General features: G+C 41.5%; 1 protein-coding gene across 3 annotated transcripts in view; it reads right to left on the bottom strand.

The window, feature by feature from the left end:
• Positions 1-19,429, bottom strand: part of LRRC3B (leucine rich repeat containing 3B) — a 44,347-nt gene that overhangs the window by 14,236 nt on the left and 10,682 nt on the right. Inside the window, exon 1 of one of the 3 annotated variants that reach the window (XM_058031994.1) lies at positions 12,940-13,109. The exons of the other annotated variants lie outside the window; for them this stretch is intronic. The gene's annotated coding sequence lies outside the window, so the exon portion shown is untranslated. Of the gene's footprint in view, positions 1-12,939; positions 13,110-19,429 lie in introns of those variants that run through there. 3 annotated transcript variants of the gene reach the window in all.

The following is a 19,429-nucleotide window of genomic DNA, read 5'->3' as shown; positions in this document are numbered from 1 at the left end:
AGTAATGAAAAAGTGTTAATATTGAAGTAATAAAGCTTGTGGCCATTTTTCAGTCTGAAACCCACAACGCCATAAAACAATGCTTAAAGGTATTCACTTCTGTTCTAAACCACCTGCACGTTAAGGCACCCTGCTATTAGCCCATAAGTTGTTTACTACCAGTCTTATTTCAGTCAGACTCCAGGAGAGCCATAAAGCTGAATTTCTTCACTCAGTACAGGAGTCCAAGTGGCCTCAGGTTTTCCTGGGTATGCCAAGCCCCAGCGTGTCACCTGCGATCCCTGCCCAGTCACTGACCCACTCCTTTCTAGTAAGATGTATAAAAGTCAAATCAAAGCAAGGGGAATCTGTGCCTGGCACATGGCACACACACACCCTCCTTTTTGCCTGCTTCTCCTCGAGCTCCTGAAGCAACAGCTACTCTCAGTGAGATGTGTTCAGCACAACTATGATGGTGGCTTTATCTGCCAGTAAGCATCCCATGTGTTACACTCTCCCAAAATGGTCTGGGCACTGGTTGGTAAAATGAGACTTCTATTTCCTCTCCTGAAACAATTTCTTAAAAAAATGTAATGGAGAAACAATGAAATATAATGGCAAAGCAAATAAATAATGGATATTCTTCTGAAATTAACACATTTTCATTTGTTTATTTGTCACTTGTCTCTTTTTTGTTTGTTTCTTTGGTTTGCTCTTTTGTTTGGCCCAAATAAAAGCATGTGAGCTCAAAGCAACTCACCCACTTTTTTTCCTCTGTCAGAAGCAAATATTACAATTCAACGACTCTTACAGAGATGGCCCAGCTACAAAGAGAAGTCTTTGTCTCACTGAGAGGACTACTAATTCAAGGACAAAGAGATAGAGGCTAGAAGAATTGTGGTACCTACACGAAAGTTTAAGGCTGACAGAAAAGCCTGTGGAATTGCAGGAATAGTGAAGAATAAAGAGAACCAGAAGTGAATCTCAGGCCTGTGCTGGCACCATGAAGGGAGGAAGCCAGATGTGGGAGTTTCACATGAGAGACCACAATGGCTCACAAGCCCACGGGTGAACTCCTTAGAGCCTGGAGCCCAGTGAAACTGCCAAGCCTTAACAAGTTCTGTAAATTACACCATCTTTCTGGGAGCTATATGACAAACCATGAAATAGCCCAGCAGCAGCACCATTCTATTGACTAATACAATAGAGAGAGATACACTGGTATGGTGGAAAAAACAGTTTTGCCTGTATTTACACACCTTCAGAATGAGTCAATAATGAAAAGGACCCTATTAACTGCCCTCCTTTTTTCAAAGGCACCTTTACCTCTTAGGCACTCAACTACCACATCTCAATACAAGTCAGGAGTCCAGGACATACAAAAAAGTCCAAATGGCCTAAAAAACACTGTTGAGTCCTGGGTTATGTACTATGAAGAACACCACAACAACAAGTAAACTAAACTGTATCACTTGAGAGCAGCATTTTCAAATCTTTTTCCTTGTGCTTCCCATCACAGGAAACATTATCTTACTCATTCTTCTTTCCTTAGTTGCCAGAGATGCAGTGCCACAGTGCTGAAGCAACATGCAGCCATCTTCATAAGCTGGTTCAGATCTGAGCACAGCTGCACTCCTGATGGCTTCCCATCTTGCTTTCAGTCTGGCAAAGATATCCTCCAGTTCCATCCTGCCCTTCCCCACTGGACAGTGAGGATAACAGACTAGCTCAAGCACAGCAAAACAGATTAAGCTTCTGTAATGAAGAGGTGCCATACACCTTTCAGTGTCACTCATTCTGGTCCAACAACAGTTTGCATGCACCCCAAAAGGATGCTTTCAGAAAATGACAAATCTTCCATCTCTTCCAGCCGCAAGGAGAGCCCATCCATGCAATCCTACATTTAAAACCATTGCTAGCCCAAGGAACAGCCCAGTGTTAAACCCCAGCCAATATAGTGCTGTCAACCCATCTTCACACTGATCCATGATATGTGAGCAGCAGTAGGGTGTTCACAGTGCTAACAGCCACATGTTATTGAACCAGGGCTCTCACAGTGCTCTGTGCTCAAAAGTGTCCCCAGAACATGAAAGGGAGACAGCCACAGCTATGGTATCAGGGTGTGCTACCAGCCACCACATGGCTGCACCACGGCAAGCAAGGAGCCTGCAGGCTGGCAGGCCTGTGGCTCCTTGGGGAATGAGCCTCAACAGCCCCAAAAAGCTCCTATGATGGGTCTGCTTTCCTTTTGATTAATATATTCAACCTCTCCTTTCTCTTTCCACCAAAAAACTGTCATTTTGCAAATAACCCCTCTAGAATTCTTTCAAGTTGCACATAAAAATGCACTTTGGCAAAGACCTCTGCAAACAGGGAAGAGTGGGCAAGTCAACCATCAATCCAGGAGGTGTCTTCCAAGTTCATCTACCATACTAACCCACCACATCATCGTTTCTTATTATAAAGTTACTTTCAAGGCTGTACAAAAGCTCCATTAAGAATGAATTATTAGTTCTCCATCAATGACTTTAACATCTGCCTTAGTAAGGCAATAATTTATTAACAACAAAATAAATAGCTAGGCTTCTCTTAGAATAAATTTTAGTAGTAAAATGAGAGAAAAAAAGACTCTATTTATAACTTGTTAGTATACATTTTATTTAAAGTTACCCAAGTATTTCCCAGGCAAAATGCTAGACCCCGCCTTTACTTAGTAAAACATGGCCTGAAGTTTAATGAAGAGGAAAAAAAAATTAATATCTTTTCCTACAGAGTGGCATTCTTTCATTAAGTAGTTTTTTATTTCTGCTGCATTTTTCATAGCATCCATATTAATACTGCTACTAAAATTTTAATGGATATGTAGTGTTACTGGAACATACATGTTTTCTTTATTAAATATTAATTTTAAAAACATTTGGAAAAATTAAAAACATTATACAACATGAAAAACTTCAACTAAAATACAAAATTTAAACCACGCTGGCATTTTTCTGTCTTTCTAAAAATATGGTACTTTATCAGTTCCTCCTTCTGGAGCTTTCAGTCAGCTCTCTTCAAAACAAAGAGAAGGTGCTTCTTTGGTACACTAAAGGTTGCAGCTCTTTATGAACAGGTGAACAAGGTGGCCCCACTGAATGCTGCTTGGCTGGGCTCACACTCATCAGCTGAGCAATGATCTGAAGCAGAAGTTCAGATGGTGGTGGTGAGCTCCTGCAATGTGTTTTCACAGGAGACACCTGATGTGGGCTATGTTATGAACAGTCCACAATGAACAGACACACACATTGCAATTGTGACTTCACAAGATGTGATAACAGCAGCAGATATGCTGAGGAAAATAAACAACCTTTTTTTATGTAGCAGTGCCAGCAGAAAGCAGCCCAGAAGTTGGTACAGCTACTCTTGGGAATAATTACTGCAACACTTCCAGCCTCCCACTAATTTTGAGGCAGTGCCACAGTTCCCATGCACAGCCATTCTTGCTTCCATGCAGGAGGAGGAGCAAGCCTGGCAGATCTCCATGTACTGCTAGGCTGAGTCCTAAGTGCTATGCAACCCTCTGAGAGTCACTGGCTGTTTCTGGAATCTAAGAAAGGGAAAGGCTTTTAAAAAGTTATGATGAACTTAAATCTGGTGGAGTCGTGCTGGAAAGGTAAACGAACACTGCTGAGGACGAGTGGCTCCTCAGCTCTCACTCCATTCAGTGTGGATGCCCCATGTCTCTCTGGAGAGCAGGGCTGACCAGCCTCTGCTCCCCATCAGTGACACATGCTCAGCAGCCAAGGAGTGATCTGTGCTTTGCACCCCTTAGCCCAGACTGCTGCCAGGCTTGGAGCTCAGAGGAAGGCAGGAGCCAAAATCCTGCCTCAGGCTGATGGCTTCACCCAAGAAGCAGCATTTTCTGGTCCCACTGAACTCAGGAGCTGTCAGGTTCCTGCTGAGCTGGAAATAAAAGCTTTGCTTTTTTTTCCCTCTTTCTTTCTCCCCACTTGACAACTGCACATAAACACTTGTAGATTGGGACTGTTACACCCCTGCAAGCTTAAAACAACCTTGCTCAGGCACGGACGACAGCTCTCGATGGCAACATGAATGTGACTGGAGACTAATTCCCCTTGTTGTTCTGACACATGAAAACTACCTCTGAAATTGCTGCACTGTCTGTCGTCACTCCTGTTACACATCTCTGCACAGTCAGCACTCAGCCAAGCCAACACAGGAAAGAAGCACACAGAAAAAACTATCACCTTTTTGGTAGATTCATTCTGCTTTGTGCAGAGTTCTTTCTTAGTGTAATCATGGAAAGACATTATTAGCTTAATTTAAATACAGGTCTATCAACAGACTCTAAATTTTTTTAATACACGCACTCTGCACAGGACTGGTTTGTGTCTAAAGCACATTAAGTGAATCTCTGTCTCTGGAAAGACAGACTACTAGGAAAAAGGGTGTCAATTGAAAACGTACTTCTTCCTTCAATATTCTATTCTCAGAAAACCCAGGGCCCTGCAACCAGTGAGAAAATCTGGAGCCATAAAGGCTTGTTGTCAGCAGAGGAGGACCCAGTGAGGGGACATTTAACCACATTGGACATACACAAGTCCAAGGATCTGGGGAGATGCATGCATGAGTGCTGAGGGAGCTGACTGAAATTTACAGGAGGCTACTCTAAACCATCTTTTGAAGATCATAGGGATCAGATGAATTTCTTGAGGACTGCATGAAAGCCATTCCTATTTTCAAGAAAGAGGATCCCATAAACTACAGGCAGGTCAGTTTCACCTCCAACCCTGGGGAGGTGATCAGCAAATAAATCTGGGAACAATTACCTTAACATATGGAGTAAAATTAAATGACTGGGAATAGTCAGCATAGATTTATGAAGGCAGAAATCACATCTGACCAACCTGATAGTTTTCTGCAATGAGATGCCTGCTGAGATGAGAGAGAAGTGGATGTTAATCTATCTTGACTTCACCAGAGCTTTTGATGCTGTCTCCCGTAACATCCTCACTGACACACTGATGAAGTACAGACTAAACACGGCAATGGTGAGGTGGAGAGAACACTGGCTGAACTGCTTGGCTCAAAAAGGCTGTGCACAGCAGCATGAAGTCCAGCAAGAGGCCCATCACAAGTGGAGTACTCCAGGGGTCAGTACTGGGACCAGCATCATTTAATATTTTCACAACCAGCTTGGAGGGTGGGAGAGAATCTCCAGCAAGTCAGCTGATAATAAAACCAGGGAGGAGCAGCTGATGCACCAGGAGGGTGTGCTGCCATCCAGAAGGACCTGGACTGGCTGGAGAACATGCTGGCAGGAACCTCATGCAGCTCAACAAAGGTGAATTCCAAGTTCTGCACCTGGGTCTGGTTAACTCCATGCATCACTACATGCTGGGGCCTGATCAGCTGGAAAGCAGGCTTGCAGAGAGCAGCATCAGGGTCCTGACAGACACAAAGTGTGTGCCCTCACAGAAAGGTGGGTAACAGCATCATGGGCTGCTTTAGAAAGGGCATCACCAGCAGGTTAAGGATGCTCCTCCCCCTCCACTCAGCCCCGTGAGACACCTGCACAGAGCTGTGTTAGTCCTGGGCTTCCTGGTATGTGCAAAAGATGGACTGGAACAAGTCAGCAAAGGCCGCAAAGGTGATAAAAGAACTGGAAGATCTGGTGTATGAGAGGCTGAGATTCCAAGGACTGTTCAGCTTGGAGAAGGCTCAGGGCAGGTCTCATCAGTATGTATAAACAACTGATGGGAGACAATAATGAAGACAGACTCTTCCCAGTTGTGTGCAGCAAAGGGACAGGAGTCAATGGACACAAATTGAAGTACAGGGAACTCCATCTGAAAGTAAGAAAATAATTTCTTTTTCTTTTTTCCCCCTCTTCCTACTGTGAGGGTGGTCACACCTGGAACAGGTTACTGAGAGGGGTTGTGGCATCTCCATCCAAGTCTGGTGGACATAGCACTGAGCAACATGCTTGAGCATGGCAGTGGACCAAACAATCACCACAGATTCTTTCCAGCCTCAGCCATTCCATGATTACTTCCAATCCAGTTAAATAGAACAGCTGAAAGAACTACAGTTCAAGAAGAAAATACTCAAAAGCAGCAGAACTTAAGACAGAGGTAATTCTAGGCTTTGCAGCATAATGCTTAAATCCTACAGATGCACATTTTTATTTCCTCTTTATGTTACACAAGACTGTACAACCTGTGTGGTCTGAAGAGATGCAATTCATGGGGTTCTTCACTTGCAACAGAGAGTTAGTTATAAACACATATTCCAAACAATCACTTGGCTGAAGATGTTTTCTATCACTCAGATTTTATGAAATATCTTACCACTGAGTACAGTTTCCACTATGACTACAGTAAGTAAGCAGATCCAATTACAGATGTTCTCTTTTAAAAACACTTATTTGAAAGGAACATGGTGTAAAGCATTAATTGAAATGAAGTTCCTTTCCGCAAGAACAGTGCTTCCTGAGAAATGGTTATATTAGCCAACTAACACTGAAGAGACACAATTACTGTGTTGCTCTGTGACTCTAAATCAAAATAGTATTCTTCTTTTTTAACTCACACCAGCATCCAAAAGCAAAGGACCAAAACTGCAAATGTTTATTCATTTTTGTAACTGAAGTCAACAAACTGAATTATTGAATTGATAGCATGACAATATCCCCAGTAAATATGCATAAACTTATCTGTAAACTCTTGAAAGGAGAAGTTTTCTAAATGACAACAAGTCACACACAGTCAATTTATTTAGGTAAATAAATTCCTAAGAACCTAATGGACCAATTAAGTGATTAACTGAATTCAATGCATCAAACACCAACTTAGGTGCCTACTCTCATACAAGCTGTTTTAAAAACACTGCTCTTAAAGAAACCAAACAGAGTGAAAAAAAGAAGTTTGAGCCTTTTTTTAAAATGCTTTTGAGCACCAAAATGACACTCAAGCTGGCAAGAAAACAAGGGGAAACTTTCATTCTGTTTTCTGTACACAAATTACAGAAGATAATCCTCAAAGTGTAGCTAGAAAGCTTCAAAATGAAACAAGACCACCGAACAAGCTTTCTAAAATTCCAAATTTTGTTATTAATTTTGTCTGTCAAATGGATTGTAATAGAAAATACATTTTTCCATCCTTCATTTACAATACTCTCTTAGAACATCTGAGGCCAATTCACAACCCTCTACAGGGATATGACATTTGCCAAGAGAAAAAAACCCAACTCTGCAGGAACAAGCCACCAAGGTTTTCCCTGAAGCTTCCTGTTGGGATTTGTAGCCTTAAAAGGAAAAAAGGCTTTTTTTGTGTTGGTCCTCAGCTTGCCAAACTAAGAGCCCTCGGGTGTGCTTGGTGTCTGTCACTGCATTTGCTCAGGGATTCTGTGTGGCTTTCTCTTGCTATCTTCCAGCAGATCCAGCACAGCTGTTTTCATCTCCTGGCATGATCCGAACCCTCTATCAGGCTATTTGCTAAACCCAGAAATCCCAGAGCCCCCCAGCAGTCCAAGCTCTGCAGGGAAGTTCAAGCACCAGAAGACACTGCAGAAGCAAGGCATACCACCTCTGCCCAACACTTCTACAGGTCCAGATAATCTGGAGGTGAGAAGGGGGGCACCTCTGCATGACCAGACTTTTTCCAAAGCCACCAAGGGAGTCATCCATGAGGATAACCTCTGCATGTAAGCAAAGGACCTACAGGATCATGCAGTTCCTTCATTGGGGGAAAAAAAAATCAACTACCACCTGAATTTTCAAGTTCACAGTAACAGAAATACTTTTGAAATTCATGTAGTAATAGCTCTGACAGCAGACAAATTCCTCTTAAATGCCCCGAACTACTTGGTTTTACACTTCAAGACAAGAAGTTGAGTTTCTACTACTGTTTTACACTGAAGAGAAGCTCCCTTAGGTACTAAGCCTAATAAAAAGGAGCCCACCACATACTTGCCCACAGTCATTAATTTTGAGCACTGAAAACCACTACTCTCTGCTTTTCTCATGGTGGAAAAGAGCCATGCAGAGGAAATTCAAATGCCCAGATAATTCATAAAAATACTATATAATATGGTACATTTAAGCATGGCTACATAAAGTAAGCAAAACTAAACAGTATGGCAAAGAGAAGAAGTAAAGTAGAAACATATTTTCCGTTATAACACCAAACGGAAGTCACATTCATTTAAGCAAATATTTTTCTATATTGATAGAAGCCAAATACGTGGGGTAAACTGCTGTGCTTTTTTTCTGTTTGCTTCATATAAAATCACACAGAAAATTTATGTTCACATAACACTAAAAACAAAATGCTCTTTGCTATTTTACAAGCTGTTTGTAATGAACATTTTAGTTCTCTCAAAGGTGAAGAATAAATCAGCCAAACTCTTCATGCGTGTCCTATGAGGATACCCATCCTCAGTAAAAACAAATTTCACTAGCCTTAGTCAGCAAGCTGCAGTGGTTATGTGCCAAAAGTATGACACGCACCAAAAACTTAGAGACTTGTTAACTGGTAGCAAGATACAACAGAATATGCCTACTGAAAACTACCCACATTTCCCAAATGGCCTGTGAATAGCTTTTCTTTTTGAACAAGAACTTGATGGTTCACATTATATCTGTGCACATTATTTTCTCCTTCTTCCCTGAATTCTAAACATTTTTCTTACATTTACTTTTTCTGAGATTCAGTAGTGACAGTTTCTTCTTTACACTCCTACATATATTTTGCACAAGCTGTTAAACAGAATTAGTCCATGCTCCTCTTTCACATTTTTCCTGTGCTCTGAAGGAACCTAATACACAGACTTTTGAGAAATCCCAGCTTTGACCCTTACCACCTAGCTACTAACTTGTGCAAACATGGTTTGCCAGGCTGAAGAAAGATCTTGTGGCTGTAGTCATGCAGACCCTCCAAATGGCCACAAGAAACATTTACCAGGTGAAAAGAGGTCCCAGGTGGCTGGCTACAAAGGGGCATGAAGACATCCTTTGGAAGATGAGTTGAACATGCTGAGTGTAAACTCTACACTGCCTTTAGCTACCATGACACACCTTACAAACAGATAATCACAAAAACATTGCCTGGTATCGTTTCACAGTTTGCACTCTGCACATACAATAACCCAGGTTAGTTCTGCAGAATACCATCAGCAAGAGGGATGGCTGGGACTTGTACCTAAATACAGAAAGAGATTATTCATTTGCCTTGAGCATAAAGGTACTCACTCCTCAAATTTCATGACAAGTCTTTATTGCAAATTTCCCCTTATCATTCAAAATCAGCATGAACATGTTAGAATCATCTAGAGAAGTGAAGCCTTGTGGTCTTCACAGACCTAGCAAAACAGAAAGATTGATATAAGTGAATTCCGTCTGCCTCTTCAAAAAAGGCAAAATTACACCCTGATAATTCTTTCAGTTGGAGTTCACTAATTGTATTTTAGTTGGAAATAAGAACAACCAGTTTTGTGGTAACAATCAGTAGCCTTAATGCTTGATTTTTTCTAAAATAAAAATAAAAGTACCAGAAGAGATACTAGGAAGAAAGTGAAGCAACAATGTAAAACTCTTGGATTCAGGAAGACTAAATAATTCAAGTGTGGACATCCTTTCTTCACCATGTGGTAGGACCACGTGGCAGCAGGAGCAAAATCATCATGTGCAGTATCTGAAGCCCATGCCACAGAACAGAAAATAAAGGTGGATAATAAAGAATAAACCTATTATGCAAGTGCTGATATGTTTAAATCTGGAGGCACACCAGCACTTCCTGCTGAGCTTTTTGCCAAGTACAGAATCCTTGGGGAAAATGGCTTAATCCCCAGCAATGACGCAGTGTGAGAAGCCTATCTGGGACACACTTAATGCCGTCCTCCACACGGAGGGTGCACTTCCAGGAATAAAGAGTTAGTCACCATGTCTACCTCCACCACCCATCCCCTCATCTTTTGCATATCCTGCTCTGCAGAGACAGGCATTCACACCTACAGGATGCTGCAAAGTCATGCGGGGACATGGCATGCAGGGAACTGCTCTTCTTAAGAAAATGCCTGCAAATAAAATGGACATCTCGCTAGGATTTCTTCTTTCACACGGAGTCCCACAGGTGGTTTTGCTACACTCTGTTCCTGAATGGAAGCAAAAATCTGCTTCTGCACACCTTCTCGTGAAGGGGCAGAGGGCAACTTCTTGCATATACCAAGACTCAAGGGAGTCATATGAAACAGATAATTAAAATGGTTTAAAATCACAGAATCACTGAAGTTGGAAAAGACCTCTAAGATCGAGTCCAACCATTAACCTGGCCACATCCATGTCTGTCACTAAAGCATGTCCACAAGTGGCATATCCACATGTCTTCTGAACACTTCCAGAGATGGTGATTCCACCACTTCCCTGGCAGCCTGTTCCAATGCCTAGAACACCACTTCAGTGAAGAACATTTTCCTAATATCCAGTCTAAACCTCCCCTGGTGCAATGAGGCCATCTTCTCTGGTCCTGTCACTTGCTACCTGGGAGAAAACAAGGAGTCCCATAGGTATAGATTCATCTCCAAGTTATAGGAAACCCATTTTTTTTCCCCCTTAAGTTTCTCTGTGGAATTGTGATTTATGCTGAATGCTGTAAACATTTCTTGTTAGCTCATTTCCAAAGCTCATCTCAGAGTGGGATAAGATCACATGCAGCAAAGCCATGAAGCAAAGGAATGAGTCATCGGTCTGAAAGTTAAGGAACAGACAAAATTGTAGATTTGGACCAAGGTAAGCACAGTAATGAATGAAACACCAGTTCTAAATTACATCTCTGGAGAGAGCAGTCTAGAACAGCAACTCATAAATAGACCTACCTAACACAACATTAAAAAATACATATAGGGTCACCAGTGGGATACTTAAGATAAAGCTCAATGGAATTCAAGGAAGGGGGAAAGTCTCCCTGAAAAATGCTTGAAACAGCTGAAGAAATTCAATAACAGCAGCAAACACTTCTGTAACTAAGTTGGTCAAGTTTGTGTCCTGTGTTTTTACAGGCAGGCATGAAGACTATGGACTATGAAAATGTCATTTTTAAACAAAGTAAATAATTTCATTTCCAGTGAACTCTATTAATTTTAGTTCTATTAAAAGCAATACAATTTTCCACAAAGAAGAAAAAAAAAGGCAATAGTGCAAATGCTCTCATTTTGAGTACAAGTGGTTTCTTCTTTGACTAAACAAAGAGCACTCAAAAAATGAGAGTATGTCTCATGAACCACCCTGACAAAAAAGGCTCAAAATCTGTTTATGTGATTTTGCTAGTCTATATGCAAGTAATCTAGGTAATAAGCTTAGACTTCTACCACAGTAACTGAGACAAAGCATGTCCCCAGAGATCTATAGCCTGATTAGTGATGGTAAACTGAGATAGCACAGCCCCAGCTGCTCAATATTACATCAAAAAAAGAGGTGGGCAGGTTCAGAGAAAGCTGCACATATTGGTTTCACTCCTATTAACAATTTACCCCTACTATCTCACTCACCCACTCCCTCTTCACCAAAGCATGAAATGACAGTTGCTTAGATTTAAGCTGTTCAATATTCAGTTTACTGTCATCACAGATTACAAAACAAATTGACAAAATGCCACCATTCCACACAGCAATTCCCAAATATCATGCTAGCCCTGGGAATCTTCAGATGTTTTGCTCTCCTGAAGTCTTCTGCTCTGTCTCCACTTAACCAGCCACAGCACTGAGCTGCAGCCACAGCTCCTTCTCCTTCTCTGCTCCAAGGCAGCACTGAGGATCACCGAGGGTGCAATACACATCAGGGGGATTTCACCTGCACCTGAGCAGTACATCCCATTAGTTTCCCTTTAGCTCCTGCATGCTCTACAGAGATCATATCTACCATCTCCAGGGAACCTTACCCACATCTAGTGCATGACTGCCTGAGCTAGTTTAGCCCTCACTGAGAGAAGGAAAAGAGAGTGGGAAGAAGGAGAGCCTGGGAGTAAGGCCTTCAGCTCAGCTCTTCAGAAAACTTCCCCACACAGTGACTCTGTTGGCTCAGGTGCACCATTACAAGTTTAAATTGTGGTGGCTCTCTCCCCACTAACACTTCAGCCCAGCCATGCTGCAACATCCTGAGCACTGACTGCATCACCTAGGCACGGTGAACACGCTCCAAGTGTCCGGCTGAGAAGGGTGAGGACCTCATCAAGGAAAGCAATACCAAAAATGTATTAAGAGGAGGATGAGTGCTCAAAACAGGGCAGTGCCATTTAAAAACTTCCAACATATGCTAGAATGTCCCAAGGATGGAATACTACCAAATTTTTATATTGATAAATCCAAACACATGATTCAACAACTTAATAGGAGGATAAATTGGAAGATTGTAAACACTACATCCCTTCATCTCCAATCCGGACCTGCTTCTTCACTTACTGATTTTTTCAAGGAAGCTCAGCTTCCATCTCTATTTCATGGCTTCTAATTAGCTTATTTCTCATTTTAAGTATTTACAGCTTGGGAGTTGAAAAAGCAATGGGATGAGCAGAAGGAACAAAAATTGGCTGTACAGGATAACCACTCCAGGAGCTGGACCACCTAACCTGCAGGCAGGATGGAAAGCAGCTTGGGTATGTCTCCTTCCTGTTCATGAAAACACAAGGGGCTGTGACTTCCCACCAGACTGCAGCTGCAGCACACCTACCACGCAGTGACTCAGAGCACCCCTGCCACACACACAATTAAGTTCTGTCAAGCCACCACTGACCACCTCTAGTGCACAGCACATGGCACGCTTTAATTTAGCATTAGCAAAATACCAACAGCCCCTGGAGAGACTTGGATTTAATTCTACTTCAAAAATATGTTCACTGTACTAGAAGCAAAGTAGCACCAATGAATAATAATTACTAACTGTCAGCTCTTTGAACATTTTCATACCTATACTGAAAGTCTTGGAAAGGATGGCTCCTCTCTCCCAACATGAATGCCAGAAACAGTATTTTTTTCTGAAAAGGAAGACCACATCAGATTGCAGATGTTAACTCTACATTTTCTTTCTAAACAGTCCAGCTCCTGAAAGCAGAAGAAACAAGAATAAAGTATGTAAAACTGCAGCTCAAATGTTTTCAGCAGCCCTGTAAAATCATATTGCACACATTTTTCGTGAGTTAAGAAACAGATCTGCTGTGAGGCACAGCATGTATTTCATGGCAACAGTACAGACTCATGTTTCTGCTTCCTGGGAAGTCACTGCTGTGTAAAAGGATATGACTGGCTTCACAGGGCAAGGTAAAATTTACTGTCCTAAAACAGACTGAAAATGGAAAACAGGTGTAGCAGTCACAGATAGAAACACACAGAGTTATCAGAAGGGGTTGAGGAGCAGGATACATCAACACCAATTTATACAATTTAAATACCACAGGCGATGCTTTTCTTCTCCACCTGACAACTTCACTTTTTGCTTTCCATTTTCCTTGCTTTTCAGCCCTTTGGAAACCTCACTCACAAGGGAGAAGATGTCACATTTCCCCTGGAACAAAATTGGCTTATGACACATTGTACAATTCCAAAAATACATCATGCATTAATTTGACATACTCCTGTCATCAAGACATTAATTTCTAATATTTTCTTTTCCAGATACTATTAGAAAATTCCTCTGCCTCAGTTACCTAACTTGTAATACTTTAGGAAGCAAAGGGTCTCCTTGTTCATCCCAAGGTCCTTCACCTGGAGGAATCACAAATCTTCGGGGAAGGTCTGCTTGAATCTCTTCTTGAACATACAATGTTCTCACCTAGCGAGTGACTGCTGGTGAGCTGCTTTTCTCACCCAACACATTGTATTTTAATTCCTGTATTTCCTTCACTAATTTCACCCTTCTGCTTCTGTGCATTAATTTCTCCCCCTACTCTTTGTTCCTATCAACTCTTTCCTTTCACTTTGTTCTGCTGTCCAGACCTGTGTGCCCTCTTTACCACCAGACTACCATGAGTGCTACAGGTTATCTCAAATTCTGCAGAGGAGTACAGTCATGATTTCTGTGCCATACCCTACAAGCTTGGGAGTGTGTCTGGCAACTGTTCAAACTGTTCAGGTAGAACCCTAAAATTTAAGTGGGACATTTTCCGTAAAATAGATGTGCTTCTGCTACATAAACTTTATGCCCTCCTACCTTCTCTAGAATTACAGCTGCTTCACTCTTGATTGTAAAAAGGCAGGAACAGAGAGAAATAGGATATAAACACATGCTGAAATGCTTTATAATGTCTTCTGATGGACAATTAACTGTAGTCTGGGAGTCAGAAAACCGTAAGAGATCTACCTCTCACAATTTTGTGACCTTTCTGCTTAAGAGTTATACACCAGCTCAGGTAAGTTGCCATTCCATCTTCACAACAGACCTCACCTGGTTAAATACTACATATCTCTTGCAGATAGCAGAATAATTACATGCACACACTAATCAGATGATGTAGCACTATGTATTTTTCACAGAATGTCCAAAAGTCCTATTCCCTCTCCATAAACCAGAGATCCACCCTAAACTGTATAGTGATGTTGCAAACATCAATCTTGTCTCTCCAAATCAGCCCTAAATTAAAATATAAAAAGGATACTTCACAGAGATAATAAATACTGATAGCTATTTTTCACAGCCTTCAATATACACTCATTTGCAATTGTGAAAGACATTACAAAACCTTACTCTGACTTTATGCATCACCAAACCGAAACAGTAAATGGATGTACCCACGTACTCCCTTTGCACTGCTCTCTGTGACTAGAGAGTCTGGGAGAAATGCAAACCAATATTGATAAATTAAAGAGTTCCTTTCTGTGTGCTATCCCACTGTTTTTGTTTAATTGCTTCTTTGTCTCACCATCAAAATCAGAGTACCATTTACTGTCACAAAGCTGTCCTGGACATAAAGGAAAAGCAAAGTTCTTATTTTTGAACCCAATTCCTTAGGTGGGAGCATTGCCCAAGCAAAAGCAGCCTGGCTGGGCTGTGTAAGAGGGTAGGAGGTAGGGGATAACAATCTTAATATTTTTGGATGCAAGTTTAGGAAAGAAAAAGCAAAGACAGATGCTGTTAACTGCAGAGGATACCTGAGAAGTTGCTCCACAGCACTCCACACGAGCCAAGGCTGATCTTACTTTTCCTTCCCACATACCTGGGCAAGCAGCCCAGCTAAAAGCACACAGCACCAGCAAGGAGACTCTGCTCTGAATGTGCTCTTTATACCACATACGTTAGCCAATTTGACCAAAAACACCTATAAATTCTGTCCAGAATAAAAAAAAACCCTCACCCAACCAGAGCCAAAGCACCACTGCCAAGCTGGAGAAAATGACCCTGACTTGGGGAGCAGCACTGCCAGAAGCAGAGGGGGAAAGACTGGAAGATGTCTTCTTCTGTTTAAACATACTCTTAGTCATGTCTTTGTCAGTAACTATTGTTTTTCTGCCAAGTTTGCATAATCCTTTGCCCAACAAGGTATGTTTAACACATGATCTTATAAAAATATATTTTTCAAAAAGAAACTATTTCTGCAGCTATGAAATCTAAAATCCTTCAGGTTACAGATTTTACTTTGGTCTACTTCATTACACACCTCGTGTGCAGACTTATAACAGGAAAACGTTACCTAATTAAATTTATTATGCTTTGTGGGGCTGTTTTGTTAACTTAGTTAATTAAAAACTTCTCAATTTATGTAATTTATCATGGCATGACCATTGTTAATGAAGCTGAAAAAAGATACTGTTGGATAAATTCATGCAAAGGAGATGAAGCAGAGCAGAATGAAGGATTATGTTCTCAGACTTGCGAAGCAAAGAAGCCTGAAATAAATGGAAGTTGTGAGTGTTTGGAGCAGACAGTGCATTTATTGTAATTATTTCAGGCTGCATGCTGATTGGAAAAGATTAACATAAATAGGAGCTGCTATTGCAGATGTTTCTATTCTTGCTAGGAAATCCCTTGAATATAGGAAGCACAGAATAAAAATGCGAAGATGCTGTACTACAGAAATGTAAGTTTTTTTCTATTATTTTTTCTATTCTGGACATACAAGAAGAAGTATAAACAAAGCTGTTAATCCCTCAGGACTTGAAGGAAAAACATCACTTTTCTCTGCTAACATGATAAAACCTCCAGATGTCATCTGACTACCCAGCAATAAATCCTTTGCACATTCCCTCCTCCCTTCCAGAAGTGTCCTTAAACTGCATGGCACCCAGGTCACTGCCAGGTCCCATGGCCTGCAGCTACGACCATAGTCAGTGAAATAAAATCCACAGTAATTAACAGCATTTAAGATCCTTGTTCCTCCGTTCACAGCAGCAAATTGGATACATAAATAATTCACATGTAATTCTGGTATTTCCGACTTCCTTTCTATATTAACCAATGGCAAAATTTCCATTCAGTCCAGGAAAAAATACACAGAACTCTTCTTCTGAAAATTTTCCACCATTTAGAAGTAGATAAAAATACCCAATGACAGTCCTGGAGGTGTGTAAAATACCTGTCATCCTGTCTTCTGTTTACCTTCCTCACAACTCATAATTTGTTTCCTTGTCTCCCAAGGATCCCAAGAAACAGAAACCAAGAATTAAAGTAAATGACTCAGGGCAGGACTTTTTTGACTGCAACTTCAATCTGCTCAGGTCACTGCAACACTTTCAAAAAGAAGTATTATACAACTATTCAAACTCTTTGGCTCTTTGTGGACCAGCTGCATGAAGTATCCTCCACACTGGCAAAGATCAGCTTGAGTCAAAGATGCTGTGTCAGTACAGTATCTGCCTGGACATTATTTCCTGTGGTTCTGCACTAAACATGAAGCAAAAGGATCATATGGGCCCATCCATACACCAAGGTACATCTCCTTTACACTATGTTTCACAGTCACAGGGCACTCAGCTACACCACCATGGGCCAGTACCCAGAGCCAGAAGACCAAGGGGGTTCCTCAGACCTGTGCTTCCTCCAGCCTGGATGATGCTATGAACGTGTCAGACCTATACACAGTTTTCTTGGCTCAGAAGAAACATCTTCTGCTGCCTGGGACTCGCTCTTGTGCAAGATCAGGGTCCACCAAGATACCCCAGGGTGCTGGACACCACTGCTGCCAACCCTGCTAGCAGATGGCCCTGGCTCTTTCCCAAAGGAGATCAGGCTGTTGAGGAGGATGGTTGCATGGTGACCAGTGGCTTGAACGCTGCCAGGAACCAGAACCCCACTGAGGACGTTTTTCTCACAGCACAGACACTGCCGTGGCACCCAGCTATGACAGTTTCAGTGACAAACTCCACTGACAGCACAGCACATCTCATACTCCAAATCTGTCCCTCTTTTTCAATGTTATGAAACAGTATCATCGACTGCAGCTCAGGTGCAGCTTTAAAGTAAAATGTACTAGAACAAAAACAACAGCCCTGTCTAACATTTACAGAGCGACTTTCAGCGGAGCAGATCTCATGGGATTTCTTAAGCCTTTCCAAGCCAAGCATATAATGCCACAGGTTTTCACAAGTGTAGCTAAGGGCAGACTTTGGGTGTCCATACATTTGATTTCTTCGATTCACTGCCAGCTGGAAGGGATCAAACACCGACAGAACACAGAAGCAATTCTATGTAACCACACTGCAGAGGAATGAAAGCATGGCCAGCGGCAGAGGGAATCCACCACAATTGCTTTGATAAAGGAGGGGGGGGAAATGCTGTTTCCTCAACACAGTAGGGTGGCAACAGGAATTCTACCCCATTTGCAGGGAGAGCGAGGGATTTATGGGCACAATTATGTATTCTGCAAATCGCTTCCAAAGGACTGCCCTTGAATGACTGAAGTGAGATCCAAATCTGCCCAGACTAACTGCCTAACAGGGCTCAGCAGGAGTGAAATGCATTGTACGACTGTCACTTCTATCATTTTGAGCAGAGTCTTGTTTTAGTAGTCTGTCAGATGACAAGGGTAGATACGAATTCAATAGATGGTACTAAAGTCCCAGAAACAGTTATTTCAAGTATTTTTATATTGCAAGTTAGGAACAATACCTCACTTCCCATCTGGAAATATCCTCTGTTCAAATCAGTACAAATAGCATCCATCCTCAAGGTGTTTTCATTATTATTTTGCATAAGTCTGTAAAAAATTGAGACATCATGCACATTATGGACATAAATCTATTATGCCTTACACCCACATAAATCAAAGCAATTCCACCAAGCTCAGACACACGTTTACCTGAAATCTTTAAATATGAGTGATTTTCAAGCAAAAAAAGGAAAAATAAATCCACGATACTGATGCTTCCAAGCTAAATACCAATCTAATCACAACCTCTGTATAACCCCAGTCTCAAGTCTGAACCCAGGCACATTCCTGCGGCCTCTTCTTCTCAAAAAATCCAACTTCTTTCCCACCAGCTCCAGCAAGGGTACAGGAAGGCCAGCTCCAGACACCTGCACTGAAAGACCTTTGCTGCCCTGTTTCATGCAACCTTTAGCACACATAAAGGGTCAAGTTGGTGCCTTGGAAGAGTCCTCTGTAGCTGACACCCTGAAGAGAGGGTAAACAGCTTTTTCTGAGAGCAGCAGCACTGAAAAGGTAAGACAGCAGGATAAAAAGATAGCTCTAGAAAGTTTAGGAACTGTAAAGATTCTCATTAGTATCAAAATACTTTCAAGGAAAACAAAAAAATTACTTTTTATTAACTTGCTACAGGTCTATGTTCTAATAAAACATCTTCTCCCCCTTGATTGGGAAACACAGAGATTTTTTACTTGTTTAAGCATTTTGAAGACTCTTCTGTCACCTGAGAACACTTTACCTTCTTATTTAGAAGGACCATTTTCCCCTAAGAAAGGAAAAGAACTATTCACCTCCCATTTCAGACCTCCTAAGCCTCTTCCAGGAAATTTTTTCTTTGTTATTCCAATATATTTCCCGGACTTGGTTCTTTAAACATCACTTTGGTCCAGAGGAAAACTAGAACAAGGTTTTAAAAGTACTGGGGAAGCAAAAAAAAAAAAAAAAACAGAGGAGAAATGCCTGGCAAGTTAGAAAATATTGCAAACCCATATTGCAAAAGTCACATGGGGACTCTCTTCCACCGAGTGCTGAGAACACAAATCTCATCTACCCATTTCACTCCTACACGATGCCACTCATTTGGGAAAAGGAATTGAGCCCTTTTGCTCAGTAAGGTTTTGGGAAAGCCCTCATGTAGTTCTCAATCACAACCCTGGAGGCCTCATGTAAACAACAGCAATTTAAAACACTGCCTACTTGCACTGACAATACTCATGTTAACAGTCAAACCGGTATTTTAGAGTGAAGTAAGTGTAACTGAATCTGGCAGCAGCAGAACTGCTAAAGGTACTAAAAACTTGCCATAATTCCTTTTTCACCCT

This window comes from Melospiza georgiana, chromosome 1 (genome assembly GCF_028018845.1).
Source record: "Melospiza georgiana isolate bMelGeo1 chromosome 1, bMelGeo1.pri, whole genome shotgun sequence".
Taxonomy (NCBI): Eukaryota; Metazoa; Chordata; class Aves; order Passeriformes; family Passerellidae; genus Melospiza; species Melospiza georgiana.
The sequence above is the reverse complement of the archived record's forward strand: the minus strand, read 5'-3'. Positions and strand labels throughout refer to the sequence as shown.